The sequence below is a fragment of the Populus alba genome, chromosome 19 (assembly GCF_005239225.2).
Source record: "Populus alba chromosome 19, ASM523922v2, whole genome shotgun sequence".
NCBI classification, from domain to species: domain Eukaryota; kingdom Viridiplantae; phylum Streptophyta; class Magnoliopsida; order Malpighiales; family Salicaceae; genus Populus; species Populus alba.
In genome coordinates this window covers 1,293,454-1,318,683 of record NC_133302.1, presented here as the reverse complement: position 1 = coordinate 1,318,683, position 25,230 = coordinate 1,293,454, and the positions used below count along the sequence as shown (strand labels likewise).

Sequence of the window (25,230 nt, the reverse complement as noted above, 5' to 3'; positions counted from 1 at the left end):
ACTAACTAGTCACCTGTCAAGCTGACAAGAGGCACTCAAACAGACAAAAGAAACCTTGAGAGCAGCTGTTTTTAAGACAAGTAGTTGAAGTTGATGGCAATATGTAAGAACAAAAGCTAAATATGAGTTTTGAGTTCTAAAATAGATCGAGCAACACATTTAATTAAGTTCTACTTGATTGATCAATCTACAATCCTACTTAATAATTCTACAACCAAATGGGCAAATCTTAAATGAAACAAAATTAGTGGTAGAAAAACAAGAAAAGAAAGTAGGATTTACCTTTCAAGCAAGAAAGATACAGATCAAGAACAGAATACGAGATGATTCGATTCAATCAGAAAAAGGAAGCACAGATCATGAGAAAGGTTGAAGAAATTTGGTGAGGGAAATTAGGAAATCAATGGTAAACTGAGAGATCTCTCTCTTAGTGGAAGACTAGCTATTAGAAAAGTCAATGCAATTTGCAAGCAACTTTATGTTTTTTTCTTTGGAGAAGTCAGTAGAAATTGGGTGGAAGCTACAACTCCACCTACCACAGGTAAACAGCAAGCTTATTTTTAGTCGATAATTGTAAATGCCTTGTGCTTTCTTTGTCCTGTATGCAAAGACTAGTCTCACTGCCTCCTGGAAACCGCCAATGTCACTTTCATGCAAGGTTGTTAAAATCACAATTTTAGAACGAAACGAAAAGCCCTTCGCAAAATCAGATCATAAAAATAGATCGTAAACTCATAAGAAATTTTAAAATACATTAAAAAAAATTCATGTTTCAAATAAAATTTATACATAGTTCAAGCACATTAAAAAACATGTTTCAAATAAAACTTCATACATATTTCAAGCCTTCAAATAAAAATTCATATATAGTTCAAGCATTTTAAAATACTGTCAGGTGTGATACACACTCTTCACCAGTTTCTAACATAAAACTCGAGCGAAATTGAAATAATATTCGGTTAATACGATTTATAAAAAAAATTAATAGATTAAAAATTACAGTTTAACTCAATTAATTATATTTTTTTTTCTATTATTTTTTAATTTAAATCAATTGAGATTCTGAGTCAGTTAAATTCTAATCAGAATGCTGAACCAAATCAAATTTCACAATATTAGTCAAAGTGTTTGTTTCATGTTTTAAAAAATATTTTTTAAAAATTAAATTTTTAAATTTTTATTTTGTTTTAAAATTAAAGTTTTTGGTTTTTTAAAATATTTTAATGTAATAATATTAAAAATAAAAAAAATATTATTTTATTATATTTTCAATTAATTTTTTTTAAGTAATTCTTATTAAATAGTTTTAATAACCTTACCAGCCCTCATTAATCCACTCCAATTTATTTAATTAATAATCAGCCAAAAAATAAAATAATAAATAAATTGAAGGGAGTTTTATTGAAGGGGAGAAAGGGGAGAGTTTATTGAAGGGGAGAAAGGGTTAACGTATGATGGTTTGTTGCGTACTTATGATGATGGAGCTGGTGACGTGGACCATGATTTTGATGCGCTTGAGTTGGAGCTGAATGGTGAAAATAAAGGGAGCTCGATCGAGGTGAAGGCGTCGTCGTCGTCAATTGTGGATGAGACAACCAATAGGCGCCGGACAGCTGGAGCATTGGGGGGGGGAGAATTTTACTTCAGTGCATGCATTTTGTTAAAATCGTGAAATCAGCCTTGAAATCGTGATTTTTCACGATTTCACCCGATTTTAACGATTTTACCCAATTTCAACCCGATTTCATTCATTTTTGATCATATGACGTTTTGTCAAGATGATCTTGTGGAAATTACAGAGCCAAGGCGAAATAATATATTCAATGCCAATGGGGTTATGTATCCTGTTATAGGAGTTAGAACCGTAGATATATCATCTACAATCTCATTGTCTAACACTCTTTTAGTACCCTCTCTTTCCAGTAGATTATTATCAGTGGGACAAGTCACCGAAGAACTCAATTGCTTAGTGCTAATGTATCCAACATTTTGTCTTTTTCAGGATATTCTCATGAAAAAGATTATTGGGCGTGGTACTAAAAGAGAGGGGTTATACTACATGGACGACTTTAGTTTCGGCAAAGTCAATACCATGAGTCACACATCTAGCGCACGCGAAGAACATATTTGGTTATGGCACGCTCGGTTGGGGCACCCTTCATTTAGCTACATGAGACATTTATTTCCACAGTTATTTTCAACTTTGAGTTACTCAAATTTCAGATGTGAAACATGCATATTGGCCAAGAGTCACCGTGTACCTTTTCCAACTAGCATGAATAAAAGTGATATTCCATTTACTCTAATTCACTCTGATGTTTGGGGACCTTCCCCTATTACAACTATCTCAGGTATACGATGGTTTGTGACTTTTGTAGATGATTGTACGCGGATGACGTGGCTATACTTGTTGAAACACATGTTTTTGGTGTATTTCGAGCATTTCATGCTATGATTCAGAACCAATATTCAGCAAAGGTCCGTATTCTTCAGACGGACAATGGGGGAGAGTATATGAATCGTGATTTTCATGAATATTTTCAAAGAACTAGTCTCCTCCATGAGTCATCGTGTAGTCAGACGCCACAACAAAATGGAGTAGCCGAAAGGAAGAATCGAAACATCTTAGAAATTGCACGGGCCTTATTGATTGGATCAAATACACCCGGTCGTCATTGGGATGATGTTGTTGCTTCGGCTGTATATGTAATGAACCGTATGCCCTCTAAGGTTTTGGATTTCGACACCCCATTATAGGTTTTGTCAAAACATGTCACTCTACCATCTTTACTCCTCATTAAGCCACATATATTTGGATGTGTTGCCTTTGTTCATTTGCATAAAAATCAAAGTACCAAGCTGGAACCGTGTGCCCTTTGGTGCATATTTTTGGGGTATGGTACCAATAAGAAAGGGTATCACTGTTATGACCCGAATAAAAATTGGGTGTATATAACAATAGATGTCACATTTGTAGAATTGGACAAGTTTTATTCACCACATATATCAGCTTCTTCTCTTCAGCGAGAGACTTGGGATGAAGAGTAGAAGTGGTGGACAAGACAAATTGAAGAAACAACGGTGATAGCAACTTCCATCGTAGTGACAGTGGTGCCATCACAGGAGGAGACAGAAGTAGTTGTTACATAAATGGATGAAAATATGATGACAACATATGTTGCTAGACATATAGAGGAAGAAGCAGTAACGGGAACATCAACAGGAACAACATCACTAGTTATTGACTCTGACGATAATGGCCTGCATGAAGACATCATGGTTATTGACTCTGACGAAGAATCTCCTAGTAGAAGAACCCCTCTTTTGGAAGTACCCGACAGTGACAATCCTTCTCCTTAGAATATTCCTAAGGTAAGACCTTCTGCATCACCTTCCAGCAATGTTTTGGATATTGCAACTGGTTATCACTTACCTTTCAGGAGTAACCGTGGCAAAGCTCCAGCTTGCTACTCTCCTGGAGAAGCAGGGAAGAAATCCAAGTACCCAATTTCTAATCATATGACAACAAAAGGCTGGTCTGATCCTCTTATAAAATTTGCGCAAAAGCTGTCTTCAGATCACATTCCTTGCAGAGTCCATGAAGCCTTAACAAGTCACAAATGGTCAGTAGCAATACAAGAGGAAATGGAAGCTTTGAATCGGAACAGAACTTGGGATCTTGTCCCACTGCCGGCTGGAAAGAAACCAGTGGGGTGTAAGTGGGTATTCTCAATTAAACATAAAGCAGATGGATCCATTGAACGATACAAGGCAAGGTTGGTGGCTAAGGGATATACTCAGACATACGGCATAGACTATCAGGAGACATTTTCTCCGATAGCGAAGCTAAACATCGTGAGGGTGCTGTTATCCGTGGCTGCAAATCTAGATTGGCCCTTACACCAATTTGACATGAAGAAGGCCTTTCTTCATGGAGATCTTAAGGAAGAAGTATATATGGATATCCCACCAGGCTATATGTCATCCTCCACAGGAATTGTCTACGGGTTACAAAGGGCATTGTATGGGCTGAAACAATCACCGCGTGCATGGTTTGGTCGCTTTAGCATGGCTATGAGAAAGTATGGGTTTCAACAAAGCCACTCTGATCATACTCTCTTCCTAAAACGACGACAAGGGAAAATAACTGCCTTGATAATCTATGTCGATGACATGATAATCACAGGAGATGATTCAGAAGAAATCTATAGACTGGAGAAACATTTGGCCATGGAATTTGAAATGAAGAACTTGGGTGGACTCAAATATTTTCTTGGAATAGAAGTGGCCAGATCAAAACAAGGCATCTTTCTATCACAACGAAAGTATGTACTTGATCTACTGGCCGAAGTTGGAATGCTCGACTGCAAACTGGCGAATACTCCAACATTTCAGAATCAGAAACTTGGGGAGTATCCTAATCAAACCCCAACCGACAAAGAGAGGTATCAACGACTAGTGGGTAAGCTAATTTATTTATCTCATACTCGTCCAGATATTTCATACGCGGTGAGCGTGGTCAGTCAATTTATGCATTACCCTAGTAAAGATCACATGGATGCGGTTGTTCAGATTCTTCGATACTTGAAATCAGCTCCGGGAAAGGGGATTATGTTCTCTAAGAATGATCACTTAGATGTTGAAGGCTATACAGATGCAGACTGGGCAGGAAACTTGGTCGACAGAAAATCCACATCAGGATACTTCACATTCGTCGGAGGCAACTTGGTTACGTGGAGAAGAAACAAAAGGTGGTAGCTCTATCAAGTGCGGAAGCCGAGTTTAGAGGTATGGCAAAGGGGCTTTGTGAGCTTTTGTGGCTCAGACGCCTGCTTTCAGAAATTGGCTTTGCACCAAATTCAGAAATGAATTTATATTGCGATAATAAAGCCGCGATAGAAATATCTCAGAACCCAATCCAACATGACAGAACGAAGCACATTGAGATAGACCAGCATTTTATTAAACAGAATCTTGAAGAAAAAGTAATTCGCTTTCCATTCGTCAGATCAGAGGACCAACTTACGAACATGCTTACAAAAGCTGTCTCAAACAAAAACTTTCACAGCTCACTTGACAAGCTGGGTATCAAAGACATTTCTACACCAACTTGAGGAGGAGTGTTGGCATGAGCTGTACAAACCGAGAGACATTAGGAAACTATAGCTGTAATAGTCACGTTTATCTTCTATTTATGTAAATCCTGATTGTCATGGGATCGTAATTGTTTCCTTTCCAAACACAACTAGGAAGGCTGTATATTGTGATGTATAAATCCCCTGTTTCTGGAATAAGAAGTAACGATTGAATTCTACAGAAACCCTACTCAAAGTAACAAGAACAAAGCTATGATATGAGTTTTGAGTTCTAAAATAGGTTAGAGTACGATTTACCTTGCAAGCAAGAAAGATACAGATCAAGAACTCAAAGAGAGGTTATTCGATTCAATCAGAAAAAAGAAGCACGGATCATGAGAAAGGCTTAAGAAATTTGGTGAGGGAAATTAGGAAATCAATGGTATACTGAGAGAGAGATCTCTTAGTGGAAGACTAGCTATTAAAAAAGTCGCTGCAATTTGGAAGCAACTTCATGTTTTTTTTCTTTGGAGAAGTCAATAGAAATTGGCAGGAAGGTACAACTTCACCTACCAAAGGTAAACAGCAAGTTAATTTTTATTCAATAATTGTAAATGCCTTGTGCTTTCTTTGTCCTGTATGCAAAGACTAGTCTCACTGCCTCCTGGAAACCGCCAATGTCACTTTCATGCAAGGTTGTTAAAATCGCAATTTTAGAACGAAACGGAAAGCCCTTCGCAAAATTAGATCGTAAAAATGGATCGTAAAATCATAAGGAATTTTAAAATACATTAAAAAAAATTCATGTTTCAAATAAAAATTTATACATAGTTCAAGCACATTAAAAAGCATGTTTCAAATAAAACTTCATACATATTTCAAGCCTTCAAATAAAAATTCATATATAGTTCAAGCATTTTAAAATACTGTCAGGTGTGATACACACTCTTCACCAGTTTCTACCATAAAACTCGAGCGAAATTGAAATAATATTCGGTTAATACGATTTATAAAAAAAATTAATAGATTAAAAATTACAGTTTAACTCAATTAATTATATTTTTTTCTATTATTTTTTAATTTAAATCAATTGAGATTCTGAGTCAGTTAAATTCTAATCAGAATGCTGAACCAATCAAATTTCACAATATTAGTCAAAGTGTTTGTTTCATGTTTTTAAAAATATTTTTTAAAAAATTAAATTTTTTAAATTTTTATTTTGTTTTAAATTAAAGTTTTTGGTTTTTTAAAATATTTTAATGTAATAATATTAAAAATAAAAAAAATATTATTTCATTATATTTTCAATTAATTTTTTTAAGTAATTCTTATTAAATAGTTTTAATAACCTTACCGCCCTCATTAATCCACTCCATTTATTTAATTAATAATCAGCCAAAAAATAAAATAATAAATAAATTGAAGGGGAGTTTATTGAAGGGGAGAAAGGGGAGAGTTTATTGAAGGGGAGAAAGGGTTAACGTATGATGGTTTGTTGCGTACTTATGATGATGGAGCTGGTGACGTGGACCATGATTTTGATGCGCTTGAGTTGGAGCTGAATGGTGAAAATAAAGGGAGCTCGATCGAGGTGAAGGCGTCGTCGTCGTCAATTGTGGATGAGACAACCAATAGGCGCCGGACAGCTGGAGCATTGGGGGGGAGAATTTTACTTCAGTGCATGCATTTTGTTAAAATCATGAAATCGGCCTTGAAATCGTGATTTTTCACAATTTCACCCGATTTTAACGATTTTACCCAATTTCAACCCGATTTCATTTATTTTTTATTTTTTCAAATGATTCAGTACGCAAAACATGTTTTGACTCGTAAAATCGAATGATTTTACGAGTCAAAACGCGATTTTAACAACCTTGCTTTCATGAATCTCTTGCTTTATTTATTCGCACTAACTATTCAACGTGTTCACATTACACTGCTTCAAATCCTTTGAGTCTATTGTTAGATGCTAAAACAACAGTGTTATGTACTTTTTAATAATAATAAAAAAAAAAAAAACCCAGATTCATGAGAACAATTAATGAAGATCGAAACTCCAAAGAAAATCACTTGGCCAGAAATAACAGTGCTACTCGGGTCAGCTGCTAGTAGGGATGAGGAAAAAATGGAATAACTGATTAAAAATAATAATAAAAAACACTGAAATTTAAAAATAAAAACGAATTAAGTAATTAAAAAATCATTAAAAATTTCCAGTTCAATTCAGTTTAGGTTTTTAAAGTTTAAAATTGATTCAACCAAATCGTTCAACTAGACCATTACTTAACACTTAAAAAAACAAGTATAAATAAGTTTTTTTTTAACCCTAAATCTAAAATAGTATTCTCTAAAGACAATCAGCCGCGTTCTTTTACTCTCTGCATCTCTATTTTCTCTGATTTTCCTCTATATTCACATCCCAAAGTTGTTAGGAATTGTTAGCTCCTGCTGCTCCATGCTCCTCTGTTCTCCTATCAAATTCATACTTTTTTTCACTTTTGATTTTAATATTTTTAATTCTTCCATCAAAGGCACGCACTCGGTACAGGAAGTATCTACCACTGCCTTCCTTCAGATTCAAAGCGGCACTCAACTAAGGGACTTCGGGCCAGAAGAAAGTAATGTTTACTGACGGGATGAGATGAAAGAGATCCTTCTCTTTACTTTTACTTTTGCCTAAATCTTTTTTTTCTTTTTATTTCTCATGTAACCTTAGATTGTTATGTGAGGACAAAAAATTTTGTGAGGACAACAGGATAACAATTGAACATTCAGTTGGATTTTTAAATATTATCCTAGCTGGTTTAGCTTGTTGAAAAGCTAAGATTTCTCATAAAATAAACATAAAGTTGTGAAAATAAAAATAAGACAATTAAGTTTAAACTGGTTTGGAAGAAAGAAAGAAAAAAACCAAACCTAACATGTTCGATTCTAACTGATTTTCAGTTCGGTTCGAAAAAAATTTAAAAAATAATTTCAGTTTTTTTTATTGATTTTACCCAAAATCAGAACTGAAAATGCAGACCCCTAGCTGCTAGCATGGATAAACATATGTTACTTGGGGAATATCAGCACAAAAAAGGAACCATCTCTTAAAGGTAAGCAAGCTGTCTTTCACCCTTTTCCTTTTTGTTGTTTTATTTAATCAGTACTGCTAACTGATATTTAGTCTGTCAGTAACAGCTGATCTCGTGAAGGAGAGCACAGGCAATTAATTGATTAACATGAAGGAGGACTAGATAATTATTTCTTGTGTAATAGGGCAAATCCCTTGTGCTCTCTTTGTCCAATATGCAATTATTACAGATGATCTCCTGATGTCTTAATTAAATAGCAAGGTGTTCCAAGTAGTCATGGGGAGAGCATGGATACAGATGATTTATTTTTTCATCAATCCTGCTACCAAGAGATTATGGTGTTCAATCGAAATAGAAATTGCAGAAAGATGCTTTCCTTTAGTCATTAGCTTGCTTGGAATGGAAGAAATGCATGATTTCCCAATATTCAAAGTTCCAGTGTGTAATGTTTTGAAAATAAAAAAAGAATAGGAAAATGACAACAAAGCTTTTGAAGGTTTAAAAGTAGATATAAATGAATAAGGGGTTTTTTGGTAATTGAATAAAATTTTACTAAGTATATATAGAAAAAGAAAAAGAAAGAGGGATCTGAAATTTGTGAGGAAGAACTAGTAGGAGAGAAGAAAAGGGAAAAAAAGAAAAAGAAGAGGAAAGAGAGAAAGATAAAGGAAGATGAAGAGAGTTAGCAAATTAAGTTTAAAATATAAGATTTATGTTTTGATGTGTATAAATGTGTTTTTTTAGCTTTGATTTACTTTTTTGTTGAAGATTAGGGTTTTGAAGATTTTGTTTTGGGTTGATTGATGGATTGATTTGAATATTATGGGTAATTGATTTAGTTGATTTTGAAAGATTTTATATAAAAATAATGATTTTTGAGTTATGGTTTATTTAAGTGATGAATTTGAGTTAGAGATTTTGGTGAATTAGTAGATAAGCTATGGAAAAATCTGGGTTTAAGGTTGAAGATGATGAAATTTCAGTTTGGTCCTTTAATTTATGAAAATTACAATTTAGTCCTCGAACTTTGGAAAATTATAAAATGATCCCTGGATCATAGTTAGAGATTCTGGACAGTATTGAGGATGAATTATGGGCAAGATTCTAGTATAATTATAAATTTATGATATTTTTAGTTTGGTCCTCTAATTTGAGAAAATTACAATTTGACCCCTAAATATTTGATAAAAATTCCAGCATAATTAGAGATTCTTGAAAGAATTGATGATGAATTATGGGCAAACTTCGAGTATAGTTATGAATTTATGATATTTTCAGTTTGGTTCTTTAATTTGACCCCTAAAAATCTGCTAAAATTCTAGATTGGTCCCTCGCTATAATATTAGCCTTTTGGTTTGATGAATAATTGAGGTTTATTTTTTTTAACTATTATCAAGTTTTATTATTTGTTTTTTTATGAATTAAATTTCAAGAAAACCATTTAATTTTTGAATTTTAAGAAAAAATGATTAGTTTAGTTCAAAAATATATAGGGTTATGGAATACACCCTTGGTTAAATGTATTAAACACATTGTATGTTCTTTTCAAGTATTTTTTTGAACATGTATCTTTTGTATTCAAATATTGGTTTTGGTAAGGATAAAGCAGTCAAGTAGATTTTTTACAAACAAGAAGGAAAAGAGATTAACTTAAATTCTTTGATTTATTTAAGAAATAATACCATTTAAAAACCAATATTATTCCTTCATACATCACATTTGTATAAGATCACGATCTAGAGGTAACAACCCGATTAAGAATCCTCCAATCTGTGTTGAAGACAGAGATGGAGAGAGAGGGAGCGAGAGAAAGACGGGGAGAAGAGAGGGAACCCACAGCAGTTCTCATTCATTTTTTGCATGCCCATTCTGTTACAACTGCCACTATATATAGGCAGAGCAGAAGACGGTGCTGACTTGACAGCCTTCTCAGTGATGAGAATTACAATTTATTGAAACGGTGCGCATAAGTAACGGCTTAACAACAGCTTAGTACGGTGCGTTTTGTCAAGAAGTCAGTGGCAATTAAAAGTTATCCCTCCACCATTAATGTTAATTCCTGAGATATGTATGCATCCCTTCATGTGTTGAAATCTGAAGGCCTTTAAGATGGACCATTATTTCTTCTCAGAAAAAAAAAAAAACAAAAAAAAGGGATCATTTCTTATCCATAATTGAAGAACACGTGTGCTGCACATTTTTTTGCGAAGGCAAAATGCATTTTCTCGCTAATGACAGCATGGATTATCCTTGAAGAAACCAACACGCAGCCCTGCCACCACCAACCCATACACCAGATAGCGACTGAACATTGCGTTTTTCCCTGTTTTTCATACTTAAATGTCATGGAAAAAGTTCTGTTCTGTTTTCAGTATCTTTAAGAGAGAGAATATTGAACAGAGTAATTCTAGTTGGCATGAAAGTGTTGAAGAGTTGGCGAATTCATAGACAATATTTCAAATCTTCAAAGAAAAATATAGTAAGTTAAGAGAATTGATTAATTAATTTGGTAGTCTATGAGCAAATAGAAGAGTCATAGATGCTAGCATTAAATATGCTACTTCACCAAAGTGGACCTCATTGGAAGAAACTACCAGAAACAAAGTTCTCTTTTATGGAGAATGGTTTATACAGTTACAGCATCGGAATTTTTCAAGTTCGAGCTTTCAACGTTCGAGTAGAATGATGACAATTAAAGTCAAGATGAACGTTGAATCTGACCATAAATCCCAGTTGTCCCTTTTCCAGCCCAATACAAGCGGATCTTTAAAGAATGATGTGTTACTGTTGCAATGAATGTCTTTACAAGGGCTATGCAAGCATCACCAGCCTCGTCTTCAATGTTAAATTCTTTCAGAACCAACTTTCCCAATATACACAGATTCATCGCAAGTAATGATTAGCAAGCAAGTGTGGACATACAATTCCGGCGTCATTTCTCAAGAATCATGAGAAAAAGTTTGGTTACGTGGATATAAACATCGAATAGACGAATTGTCATCGTGTTCACATTACACTGCTTTAAATCCTTGAGTCTAATGAATTAATGAAGATAGAAACTCCAAAGAAAATCACTCGGCCAGAGATAACATACTTCAGTACTCGTGTCAGCAGCTAGCATGGATAAAACTATCTCCTTCCTTGTAAGCGAGGGCTCTGGCATCGCTTCCATCTATCTAGAACACTGTAACTTGCAGATCTGTTTGGCTTCTGCACTTGCACCTGCAACAAGGAGATAACATAAGATGAAATCTTTAAATCTTAATTGGTCATTCCTCATTTTTTTATAGTTTCGTACTTTGAGATTATTGGAAAATTAAAGCAGTGATTGTTTAGACTTGCGTTATGTCACTACAGATGTAGAAATAGAGGATATCTGTGAAGTGTTGCTAAGAAAAAAAACTTAAAAAGCCTTTTCAAACTTGGTAGCTATTAGTTTTCAAAAACCAGAAAAATCCCATACAGAAAATAGAATAATCCCCTAAAAGTCTATCAACTTCGAAACAATAAGAAGAAATGATTACTTAAAGCACGGCATAGATAACTGAATTTGTTGGGTGTATATGTAATAAAATCTCTATGAGATCTAAGTTCAGATCTGAAAAATTGCAGAATATCATAGTTATCAAAACGATCTAGAATCTACCAGGGCTCATTGCAAAGGTTGTGCTGTATTGTAACTTCGCATACAAATCTCTGTTGCCGCAATGCATTCTGAAAGAGAAAAGCCATCATAATGCAAGTAGATCCAAATAACAAAAAAGAAGTGCTTGGTCAAAGAAATATTTTAGCTCTTTTTACTAGTAGCCAAAAACATACAATAATCAATGAAATAAGTGAAATCATAAATAATAAAAGACAAAGGACAAGAAGCATGTACATGACGCATATTGATGTTGTAACCTGGCACTTGTGGGAACAGGTAACTAGAAATATCCATTTGGTTTGTGAGAACCAAACACAGTGAGTTTAGAGAAGTAATGCAAATAATGGAGACTACCACCCAAAATATGAGCAGATAATAAGCCATACTAAGAAGTCTAAAGGGTCATGTTTGTGCCTCCATTCTAAATTCACTTGGGAATTTTGAAGTACTATGATTTCTTGACAGAAAATCTCAAATATTGACCTGGATGATAAAATAATAATCCAAGGGATGAGACTTTTAAAGCATGTACTACTATGCACTGGATTGTCTGAAAGAAAAGATCATATTTGACAGGCAAGCAGGTCAATACTTGGTGCAGTGAGGATCATCACCCTCACAATCCAGTTTGTTGTCGAGTCCAGTTTTAAGGTGTGTGGTTCATATTAAGGAAGTCAGCATCCTCGCAATTCTGGTTATAACAGTTCATTTCTGAGTTTGTGTAGTTTGATTCATCCATTCCAGTTCATACAAAACCTTTAATTCATCTTAATGGTGTCTCATATCAATTTGTATATAATAATATATGGAAGTCTGAACAAGTTTTGAACAAAACATCCCTTTCAATTTTAAAAACAGATTATCCCATTCTAAATCTTCGGTTATTATGATATGAATAATTAGTTAAATCCTACAAATCCTGATAATTAGCTAAACTCTATTGGCCTCTATTGGTTTGGACATATCCTTCAAACAAGATGTATAACCCATCAAGTATGAAAAAACAAATAAAACTTATGCATGGAAATGTTATCCGACCTCCTGTTAAAATTATTAACAAGAAGACGATTTACAGTTTTCATCTTACTGTCTGGCACAATTTCCTTATGCCAAACACATTCAGAAGCAAGTTGTGTTATGCTAGATGCATGGAAATCCCAGAGCTCGACCTCAGATGACAGTTCTTTGAATTGAGTAGAACATTTGCTCAATTAAAAACTGAAAACAGGATAAAGGAACAACATACAGAGAAGTAAAGAGTGAGAGCATAAATTAAAGGGTTATGTAAAAAAATGGCGATGTCATACCGAAGCTGCAGCACGAAGTAGTCATTGTTTGTTCAACAGCCACAAGAGCAAGAGTAGGTTCCATTGCTGATGTATGTGTAAGACAGAGATCAGGTTACTCAGAAGCTTGCTTCAAAGAAATATATGAAATAAATAAAAATATTTACCACATCAACTTAAAGGAAATCTATTTTTGCCAGTTTGACAAATGTTGTAGGAATTTCGAGACTCCAGTGGAATGATTCCGGGTAGATTCCAAGACTTCAAAGCTCTGCAAGATATTTCTACAGAAAAATTAGCATACATAACCCAACATATCCTTTCAAGAACTATAGATTAAGCAACACATTACTTCAGCTAATCACCCACAAATCATTAATTTTTGCAGAAGTAAGAGTTGCAGTACATGCTTTCAAGGTGGAAAGAGGAATTGTTGTTGAAAGACCAGTCACATGTGACGCTGCTCTCAAACCCTTTGTTATCCAAGAAAAACTAGAACAGAGGAAAATGAGATACTCTGTTTCTTGGAGACCCAATTGGAGGAGTAACCCAAAAAAAAACCTTTTCAAAATCTTGAAGACAGTGAATGATATAGGATATCATAGTTATTAATTAAGGCTAGTGAAAAACATTAAGAATTTGATTCAATATAGGATATCATAATTATTTCGGCCAAAGAATGATGAGTAATTAGATGCAAATCCAAACCTCAAGCATGATTTGTGTGAGGATTTGATCTTAAATTTTATAATCAAGTTAGATGGTTCTCCAATATTTAAAGATCATCATCAAGTAATTAAAAGCCATAAACTTTGAAGCCAATCAAATTCTCTTCAAGAATCCCATCTTTAAGAAGACAGGTCATCCAATTCCATATGAAGATAGTAGACAAGTTAAAACAATTTCCTACCAACAAAAAATAAAATAAACAGAGGAATCAATAAATAAGAGAAGGAAGTTTTTAAGGTTGGGATGATAACAGCAAAATGAGGAGTGTAAATGTAAAGGTCTAATAAGAGAAAACCTTCTTGTAGTTGAATTGGCTAAAATGTGTTGTTGCTCTCTAAATGCTTCACTTGTCTTCATCCGGCTTCCTTACCTATGGGTCAAATCTAATTAATATAAAGAGATTGAGAGAGAGAAGGGGGGTGGTGGGGAGATTGATATTGAGAGAGAGAAAAGGAGGAAATTAAGCATAAGCTTACCCGTAATTCATTATTGGTATTAAGGGGCAATGTCGTCTCCTCACAAGCAAATTCTATAAAGGGCAGAGTATAAAACCAGTAAACACCAAAACTTAATTCGATATTATATTATATTAAGAGCAGAGTACTTACGCTAACTTATGAAACTTTACAAAGGGTCGAAGTACATCCTTAGCGTCAGGATGCTCCCACTTTACTCCCGACTCCCACCATTCTTCTGGATATGCATAGATATCTCTAAGAGAAGGGGGAGGAGATGGCTGGCCATTTTCAAGTAGCGGAAGACATATCGGCATCCTCTTCAGCTTCTCACAATTTTCCACGTGAATAATTCGGAGAGAATCGCAAATCAGTTTTGCATTACAAATGCTTTTCAGTTCTGGTAATCCTTTCAATACCAAAATTCTTAACTTTGGGAGTTTGAATTCGCTGCTACTGCTTTCTTCATCCATAATCCCTTCTTCATCAGATCTTGTTCCACCTATTATCTCCTCTATTTTCTCACAATTAAAAACTTTAATCTCTTTCAGGTTTACTAGGTTTGATAGTAAAACAAGAGGGAACAACTTCTTCATACTTGCACATCCATAGCAATAAAGCATTCCAAGACTAGAAAATATACCATTATAAGATGGCAATGATAGTGGAGTAGGGAATACCCAAGAAGATGAGACCAAGCTCTCCATGCTATTGCAATAGCTAATCCATATAATCTCTAGTTGCGTTGCATATGAGAAATCATCGCATAAACTTGTTTGCATCGTCACATTTATAAATGGTCAGTTGTTGAGTGTCCTTCGGAAATATGACCTGAAAATCTCCATCTTTGTTTACACTCAAGTTACCCAAAAAAAATTGTTTTACTTACTCTAAATGAATGATTGGGATCCAGTAGTCCTACAACAATTTGGTATCTGCTTAGTGATTGGGTCTCATCCCGAGATTTGAGATACTCCACATACTCATAGTAACCTTCAAAATGGCATTCCAAAACTTTCCAACTTCCTCAAGCATCCCACTTCCTTCCCCTTAACTGTTATCGGAGCATATTGTCCTTTTATGTTATCCTTTGGTAGCAGGAGGAATCCACTCCTCCAATACAAAGACTTGCAGGTGAGAGAGTTCAGGCAACAACACTCTAGGAAACTCCTTTTCACCACATCCATTCATTATAAGATACCTCAGGTTGCATAGGCATTCCATGCCTTGAGGCATCATTTCAAGTGCAGTACCAGAGAGATCTAACCTCCTCAGAGCCCTCAGCTTTTTTAATGATGGTACATGCCTTAACATCTTACAATCAGTGAGCAGTAATGCAGTGAGACTCACCAATTCAGAGACAAGATCAGGCAGTTTTGTGATATTTGTACGAGACAGATCAAGAACCTTGAGCCCACGCAACTGCTCAAAAAATAAATCTGCTATAAATTGCAACTCTGAATTTCCACATAACAATAGAGTTGAAAGACCGGGACAACATGGTGAATGGCTGGAAGGAATTTCTTTAATTTGGTTATGCATCAGTGAAACTCTTGTAAGATTCTCTGTCCACTCCTCTGCTCCCGGCAATTCTCTTAACTGTGCACCTGCTTTGACCATGCCTTGAGAGTTCGCTTGTAGTATTTGGATGGCCATATCCCTAATCAAGTCATGCATCTTGACATATCTACCAGCACCAGTCCAATCCCCAGTACTTTCCAATAGGCAGACTCTTTGGAGTTTATTCAGCATCGAGTGGCCTTTGTTAAATTCTGCCTCCCTACTCTTCAGCCCTTTTATCACTCCCTCGTCAATCAAATAAGCTATCAAATCCTCTCTACGGATCATGAAGTCCTCCGGGAATAATGCACAGTACAAGAAACATTGTTGCAGTGCTGAATCACTTAGATGGTTATAACTAAATCTCAATATGTAGAATACCTCAGGCTCCATATCATCTTTTCTAACTTTTGATTCTCTCAATTCCTCCAATGCATTCCTCCACTCACGTACGTCAAACCACTCCCCTCATGGTTGCAGCCATGGTTATAATTCCCAGAGGCAAACCATCACACTCGTTTGTGATAGATTTTGCAATTTGTTCCACTTCTGGAGACAGTGCCATGTCGTGTCCAAGTCTCTCAATAAACAAAGTCCAAGCTTCTTTTCTCCAATATAGGACTTACTTTGATTTTGTGTTGGGTACCCATCTGTTGACAAACATTTTCTAATCGTGTTGTAACGATCAGCTTGCATCCCTTAACAGCTTGGATAGGGACTCCCACCTTGCGTAGCTCAATAGCCTTCCACAAATCGTCTAAAATCAAAACCCATTTCTGTTTCTTCGTTAATTCATTTGACAATTCAGCAGCTCTATACAGCTCCTCATCTTCATTAGAAAGATCTAAACCAATCCGTCTGGCGATACTGTTTTGCAATTTATTAATGTTAGTGTCTTGTGAAACAGTAATCCAGTAAACATGGCAGAAACTGTCTCGTCTTTTTTGAAGCTGGTCATATATATGTTTCACCAATGTCGTCTTTCCCACTCCGCCATCCCATAGATGCCAATAGTTGAAACTTCATCGTGCATCAACCAAGACCAGATAGTCTTCTTATGGTCTTCGAATGCTTGACCCACCAGCTTTGTCGTTGGTATTTCTAGAGTCTCATTTGTGTTGCATGTAAGCCCTCCAGAAGAGGTAGCTCCTGCACCAGGCTGCACTACTCCTCCAGTCCCATTCTCTATATCATCCTCCATTACATTATTGATCACGGATTGACCCATTGTACCTGGTGCCAAATTGTCGACTTCATTGTATTGTTCTTGTGGAGTGGTGGAAATGGCATTATCATTAACATTGCTGGAACTTGCTATGCTTTTATGTCTTTTGTTGGCACTATGCATAGCTAGAAAAGCTGCTTCTTGAACGTCTTCAGAATCTTCTTGAGGATCATCGCCAATAGGTTGGAGACCTTCACGAGAGCTATCTCTCACAACAGGCTGCAAATGTTCTCTAATCATATTCTCCACATCAATCATCATGACATCATTGTTGACTGAGGAAGAAGATGGTTGATCATAATGCCTTTCAAGGCCAAAACACAGTGGATCTGTTGGTTGGACAAATCTCCTCTAGGCTCATCTTCATTAACTGTAAGCCTCTCAGGAGAGCCACCTCTCACAGGAAGCTGGCTCGATTCCATGAACGTGCCCTCAATCCTATAATCTTCAACAGACAAAGGTAAGTTCTCCTGAGCATTTCTTTCACACTCTTGCTCCACTTGTTCACCAGGGATCAGGTCTCTAGGAAAACTAGAAAACCCTATCAAGCGGAAAATTTCCAACCCATGTTCACTAGTGGAGGACAGAGTTGATCTTCTTGAGGCTCGTCGTGATTAACAAGCGGCCTCTCATGAGAACTACCTCTTACAACAGGCTGCCCAGTTACTCTCTCCAGATGTTGCCCTTGTGGTGCCACATTGTCGATTTCAACATGTAAGCTAGTAGGTAATGGATCTCCTGGAGTCTCATTTGTGTTGCCTGTAAGCCCTCCAGAAGAGCTAGCTCCTGCACCCGGCTGCGCTACTCCTCCAGTCCCATTCTCTATATCATCCTCCATTAACCATCTACTGAACTCTTCCACACTTCTTCCAAGTGGGTGACCCATTCTATCCGCTGCTTGTGTCGTTCCTGCATCTCCTGCCACATTGTCGACTTCAACATGTAAGCTATCTATCCTTTCTTCGAGCTCCTTGACGGAAAGAGCTTCTTCTTGTTGTGCCCCATCATTGCTTGACGTTTCTGTGATTCTATGGTTCTTTTCTGGAGGGTCATCAACAGCAGCGAACGCTGCTTCTCGAACCAGTTCTGGCACTTTGTCACAAATTGTAGTTCCACGCCTTGGAATTCCTGACCAATGAAACTTGAACCTGGTAATCGGAATTAGCTTGGAGAATACATGCCCACAAAACTTACACCGCCTACTATCATCAGGCATCTCCTCAACATGCTCCCAAAATGAACCCTTTGGCAGAACCATTTTCTCCTTTTCTTCTGTGGCCTGCAGAGGGGAAAATAACAAATTCATTTATTTGGAGACAATACTGAAATAAGGATTACATTCCATGGAGAATTTGGTATGAACTCCTTCTGGTCTGATAATTAATATGATAAGTTAAAAACAGCAAAGAATATAAAAAGAAAAAAAAAGAATTTGGTATGAACTCCATAAGGCAATTTATTTATAAAAAACTAAGAAAGATCAATTTATTTATATTTGGAAACTATTGATGATACAAAATCCAAAGTTTCTCAATAAATTTGTACAACTTGTGTTTTACTTAAAAAGATTCAAACAATAGTTACTTCTCAAAAGATTCGGGTCGTGACATATAAATACTTTACCTGGGTTCAAAAGAATTTTAACAAAAGAATCTGAAGCTAATTGCTGAGTGAGGAAACGTGTGGACGCACCCCAATGTTGAAACTCTGGGAAAGCTGATCTGAAAATGTAAGCACAAGAATATGAGAAAGAGTAGTCAAACTAGTCACCTATCAAGCTGACAAGAGGCACTCAACAGACAAAAGAAACCTTGAGACAGCTGTTTTTAAGGACAAGTAGTTGAAGTTGATGGCAATATGAACATGTAAGAACAAAGCTATAATATGAGTTTTGAGTTCTAAGATAGATTAAGCAACACATATAATTAAGTTCTACCTGATCAATCTACAATCCTACTTATTAATTCTACAACCAAATGGGAAAATCTTATTTGAAACAAAATTAGTGGTAGAAAAACAAGAAAAGAAAGTAGGATTTACCTTTCAAGCAAGAAAGATACAGATCAAGAACTCAAAACGAGATGATTCGATTCAATCAGAAAAGGAAGTAACAGATCATAAGAAAGGTTTAGGAAATTTGGCGAGGGAAATTTGGAAGTCAATGGTATACTGAGAGAGATATCTCTTACTGGAAGGCCAGCTATTAAAGTCATTGCAATAGAAATGGGCAGGAAGCTTCAACTTTATGTCACTTTCTGCTTGTGCTTCTTTGTTCTCTATGCAAACTTTGTGCCACTTTCTGCTTTATTTATTCACACTAACTATTAAAATATCAATAAGAAATTTGGTAGGGAAATTAGGAAATCGAGGGTATACTGAGATATTTCTCTCTTAATGGAAGCAACTTTATCAAATAAGAAATTAGGAAATCAATGGTATACTGAGAGAGATCTCTTAGTGGAAGACTAGCTATTAAAGTCATTGCAATTAGCAAGCATCTTTATGTTTTTTTACTCTAAAGAAATAAAACAGAGGTGCTTTCTTTGTCCTGTATGCAATGATTACTCCATGGAAACCACCATGCAAACTTCATGCCACTTTCTGCTTTATTTATTCACGCTAACTATTCAACGTGTTCACATTACACTGCTTCAAATCCTTGAGTCTACTGTTGTTAGATGCTAAAACAACAGTGTTATGGTACTTTTTTTAATTAAAAAGCCAGAACAATTAATGAAGATCAATTTTACTTCCACTGTCTCTTGAAACCACCATGCAAAGGGACTTTGTTTGTCCAATATTGCAATTATATCCTCGAAACCACCATGCAAATTATTTTTAATTTCATGAAACACCTGCTTAATTTATTCACACTAACTATTCAACATGTTTACGTACATTATACTGTTTCAACCATTGAGTCTACTGTTAGATCGAACATATTGCAATTATCATGACAGTAGTGATGATGCCGAGGAGCAATTCGGCTCGCTAATGACTTTCCTGTCACCATTTGCTTTTGGCAAAGAACTGGGATCATCAGCTTTGTGTTGAATTTTCATATTAAAATATCTTGATCTCCTGATGTCTTAAGCAAGGTGTTCCAAGTGGTCAGGAGAGCATTGATACAGATGATTTATTTTTTCATCCATCCTGCTGCCAAGAGATTAACTTAAATTCTTTGATTTATTTAGAAATAAAACCATTTAAAGACCAATATTATTCCTGCATATATATACATCACATTTGTATAAGATCACGTACGATCTATAGGTAACAACCCGATTAAGAATCCTCCAATCTGTGTTGAACTCAGTGGAATCAGAAAGATTGAGAAGACAGAGAAGGAGAGAGCGGGAGCGAGAGAAAGACGGAGAGAAGAGAGGGAATCCCACAGCAGTTCTCATTCATTTTTTGAAACGGTGCGCGTAAGCAACGGCTAACAGCAGCTTAGCACGGTGCGTTTTTTTCAAGAAATCAGTGGCAATTAAAGTTATCCCTCCACCATTGTTAATTCCTGAGATATGCATGCATCCCTTCATGCTGTGTGATTTCATCTTTGTTGCAAGACATTACCGTTGCAGATTGCATGGTTGTAGCATCTTCTTCTGCAAATTATTGGACTTTTCACACCTCGGCAAATTATTTCAAGATAATATATATGATACAACATTTACTAATTAGATTTTACTGAACTAACTCGGTTCTCCATGAGTTTGTAGAATCAGAACAGTATGATCTTTTTATAGACATGCTATAAGTTTGGCTTAGATTCTGCCAGAAATGGTTTCTTATAGCCTTGTATTTTGTGTTGATCGCGGAAAAACCCAGGATCAGAAAGAAGTCCTGAACAGGAGTACGGCTGTCGAGCATGCTCACAACTTGAGACATTGTAGGCCTCAGAGTGGGATGCGTTGGTACGTAAGAGAGCGACAATTTAGCATCAGTACCATTGCCTCCTCTGAAGAATACTCTGACCCCAATTTTGGAATCAACCAACTCCGAAAGACTTCCTCTCTCGCAAAACATAGGCCTGACAGAATCCCAGATAAACCCAAATAAGGATGCTATAATATATTCAAAATGGTAAAATGAGAACTGTTTTCATTTGTTTTCATTCTCGAAGAGCCATCATATGATTACGATAATATAAATGATCAAGGGTTGTAAATGCAAGGGCTTTTTTGTCTGGTGAAATGATCATACACATCAACAACGGAGCCTCTTTCCCGAACTACATGGATCCTTTTCCATCATTCTACAAGGTGAAATGGCCATTAAAAAAAAAAAAAAGCAAGCAAGCAAAAAATGTTTTAAAAAGTAGATGGTCGGTAGTTGGGACCCACCAAAATATAATTTTGATTTAAGTATCACAAACAAAAATAAATTTTGTAGTATGATCATGAAAACCAGGTTGAACCCAAGGAAATTTTCTTTTAATCTTCCTATAATATATTGAAATAAGAAAGAACAGGGATTTGAATGAAAGTTTAAGAAAACAATAATTTGAAAATAATAAATTGATATGTTGTTAAATTAGTTCAAGGATCCACACATCTATTCCTATAAAATTTGTTGATCATCGAAGTAAAATAAATATTTCTTTCATGTCAAGCAAATAAATTTGATATCCTTTAAAGTTAAGGGAAAACCGATGAGGTTACTAGTACATTAATTAGGAAAAGCTCTCTAATCAATTTCTTACCATCAAACGAATATAATATTGAAAGCAATTTTCATTAATTCAACAGTAGTCTTTAGGAATAAAATTTGTGCATTTATTCTAAGCAACGTTCAAAAGCTTGATAATTTAACTTAGTTTATTCTTCCCTAATAAATCAAGATGAGAGTTACAACAATCAAATTAATTCTTTTGCTTCTTACTCTCATCCCTAACAACAATTACAGATTGAAAGAAACTAGAAAGCATACATGTCATCTCAAAACAATTCAATAAGCTTTGAATAACAATCAATAATATAATTCTGAACAAGGAAAAATAAATACTTGAATCTGAAAGAATTATAATGATAACTTTACTTCTCATAACTTGCTAATGAAGATGGTGTCTATCCCTCTTGAACCGAATTTAGGAATTTAGTTCATAGCTGTTGGAAATTTGACAAAAAGTAGAGAAGAAAGAATGTTTTTTGAACCCTGTTTCAGCTGTGTTTCTGCTCTATTTATCCTCCTTTTTTGGCTGCCAAATTTCTCCAGGATTATTCTCTAATTATAAGTATTCATGATACTTAATTCGTTCATTCTTTATTTGGTTCTTAAAGTTGGATAAGTCTCTCAAAATTTGTGTAGAAAACTGACTTTGCTGTTGTCACAACTTTGTTACAATTTCAATTCTGCTGCAACTTAGACTTTTTTTTTCTGACTTGGTTTCTTGCAATATCCAACCATCCCAGATGTATTTCTTTCATTCATGGCATGTTGGAGGCTTGATTTGAAACCTCTCTTGGCGTCCTAGGCCCATGTTTTTATGTTAAACTTTCAGTCGTAGTAGGATGCTCAACACCATTAGTTTCCTAATCAGATCAGGAAACCCATCTTGTCTTTTAGATTGCATATGGAGTTTGGCCTTCAAAAAGATTTAATCTGACTTAGAGTCCTTCATGAAAGTTGTATTTATGTATGTGTAGATAAATCTGGGCTTTTTGAATAGCCTTATTTTGATATATGATGCTCAAGCTATTCTCATTTCAATATCTAGTGTGAAAGCAGAGAATCTTGCTACGAGGTAAGATTTCTTGACCCGAGTTTGCAGGTCTAATTAGGGATCCAAATGAGATTGAATTTTTTTTCCGTAATACCTTTTTGGAAAGCTTGACATGTGTACTTTAACTTAGATTAAGCCTAACTTGGTGAAACACCTGTTATAAGTAGCTAGGTCCGAAACATAAAATGCAGGATTTCTTATCTTTAGCAATTAATTCACAAAGTTTATTAGCATACCAAACTCATAAAAAATAACTTCCAACACTACTAGAAAATTATTAAATATAAATGGAAAATACCGAGGGAATATTTTCATCGGTAAATTTCTAACGGATTTATAGACGGAAATATTCCCTCGTATATACCGAGGGAATTACAGTGGGAAAAAAATAATTAAAAAAAGAAAAAAAAAAAGATGTGCCAATTTTACCAACGGAATTACCTACGGATTGAAAAGTCGGTAAAAATCATTGGCAAATTGTGAACACTGTTTATAATATCAATTACAAAGGGAATCACCGACGAAAAAAATCCGTCGATATTTTACAGAGGGCTCTGTTAATACCTGTTCTTTACAGACAAAAATCACCGACGGATTGACAAGTCGTCGGTTTCATTTGGCGGTTTTCTAAAAAAAATAAGACTAATTTTAAATTTTAAATTAAATATTACAAACATAATCACCGATGGATTGAAAAGTCGTCGGTGATATTTGGCTGCATCTGAAATTTTTTGATTAAATTAAAAATTATAAACGGAATCACCGACGGAATGATTAAAAATATTAATATTTAATTATCCGCCTGTAAAACCGTCGGTAAAATGCCCTAATAAAAAAGCCTAGAATCCTTAATTTCACAACAGACTCGTTTCCTTTCTCTTCTTCTTCTTCTTCTTCTTCCCCATATGTTAAAAACATCAATATCCATTTCTTTTTCTTCTCTTCTCTCCTCAACTCCTTCTCCTCTCCTCCATGCTCAGGTATGTCTTCTTCTCCTTTCTTCTTTTTTTCTTCTCAGTTTTTTTAATTAGTATATTTTACGATTATTTTTCTCTTCTTAGCTTCACTTGCAACTACATTAAGGTAAGATTTTTGTTTTTTTCTTTTCTTTCTTTTTTTTTCGTGTTTTTTTCATTATATTTTAATTGTTTTTTATTCTTAATAATTGTATGAATGTAGTTGCAGGATTTTATAGGATTTTTAAATTTTTTTCATATGAATTTTTTTAGTTGAATTTATTTTTTCGTGTTATTTATTTGTTGCAAATTTGTTTGAGTTGATTTTCTTCTTCTTTTTCCAAGCATTTTGAGTATTATAGAGTGTTGATTTATATTAATTTAATTATTTATAGTTTTGTAAAATAGATTTTTTAAATAATTACCAACGGGAATTACATACGGTATTTTGCTAAGGGAAATATGTTTTTTCCATTGGTACTAATTTTTTTTTAATTACCAACGGACTTACCGACAGACAAAAAATTACCGATGAAAGATTCACCGAGTTGGTGATTTCATTGGTAAATTAATTACCAACGGAATGACAGTGCAAATACCGACGGATTTTCGTCGGTAAATATAAAGATTATGGTAGTGTAATAAACTCAAATAAGCTTAAAATACATTAAAAAGCATAGCTTAAAAGGAGGAAAATATATGTATAGTTTGGGCAATGTCGTCTCCTACCAATCAATCTCAACAAAGGGCGGAAGCACCTAAACTTAAATTCGACATTAGCAGAACTCTACAAAGGGGCGAAGAACTTCCTTAGCTTTAGGATGGTCCCATTCCAAGACTGACTCCCACCATTCTTCAGGTACTGCATATATTTCTCTAAGAGAAGGGGGAGGAAATAGCCCACCATTTTCAAGAAACGGAAGATAAATTGGTATCCTCTTCAGCTTCTCACAATTCATTACGTGAATTTCTTCAAGAGAATCACATCTCAGTTTTGCCCTGCAAATGCTTTTTAGTTCTGGTAAACAATACAATTTCAGAATTTTTAAGTTTTTTGAATTCGTTGTTGCTGCTGCTTTCTTCACCTATAACCCCTTCTTCATTCGATCTTTGTCCCAAACTATTATCTCCTCCATTTTCTCACAATTACAAACTTCAATTTCTTCTAATTTTACGAGGCTTGGCAGCAAGACAAGAGGGAACAACTTCTTCATACTCTTACAACCATAACAATGAAACTTCTTAAGACTAGAAATATACCATTGTAAGATGGAGTAGAGTAAACCAAGAAGATGAAACCAAGCTCTCCATGATATTGCAACACCTAATATCGATATCCTCCAGTTCAGTTGCATACTTTATTAGAGAGGAAACATCGCATAAACTTGTTGCATTATCACAATCACAAATGACCAGTCGTTGAATGTCCTTGGGAACATGATCTGAAAATCTCCATCTCTATTTACACTCAAGTTACTGAAAACAATTGTTTTTAC

At 35.1% G+C, this 25,230-nt stretch overlaps 1 pseudogene; it reads right to left on the bottom strand.

Annotated features, from left to right (window-relative positions):
- Positions 1-15,362: 15,362 nt before the first annotated feature.
- LOC118059357 (putative disease resistance protein At4g10780) lies at positions 15,363-19,151 on the bottom strand (annotated as a pseudogene).
- Between the last annotated feature and the right edge of the window lie 6,079 nt (positions 19,152-25,230).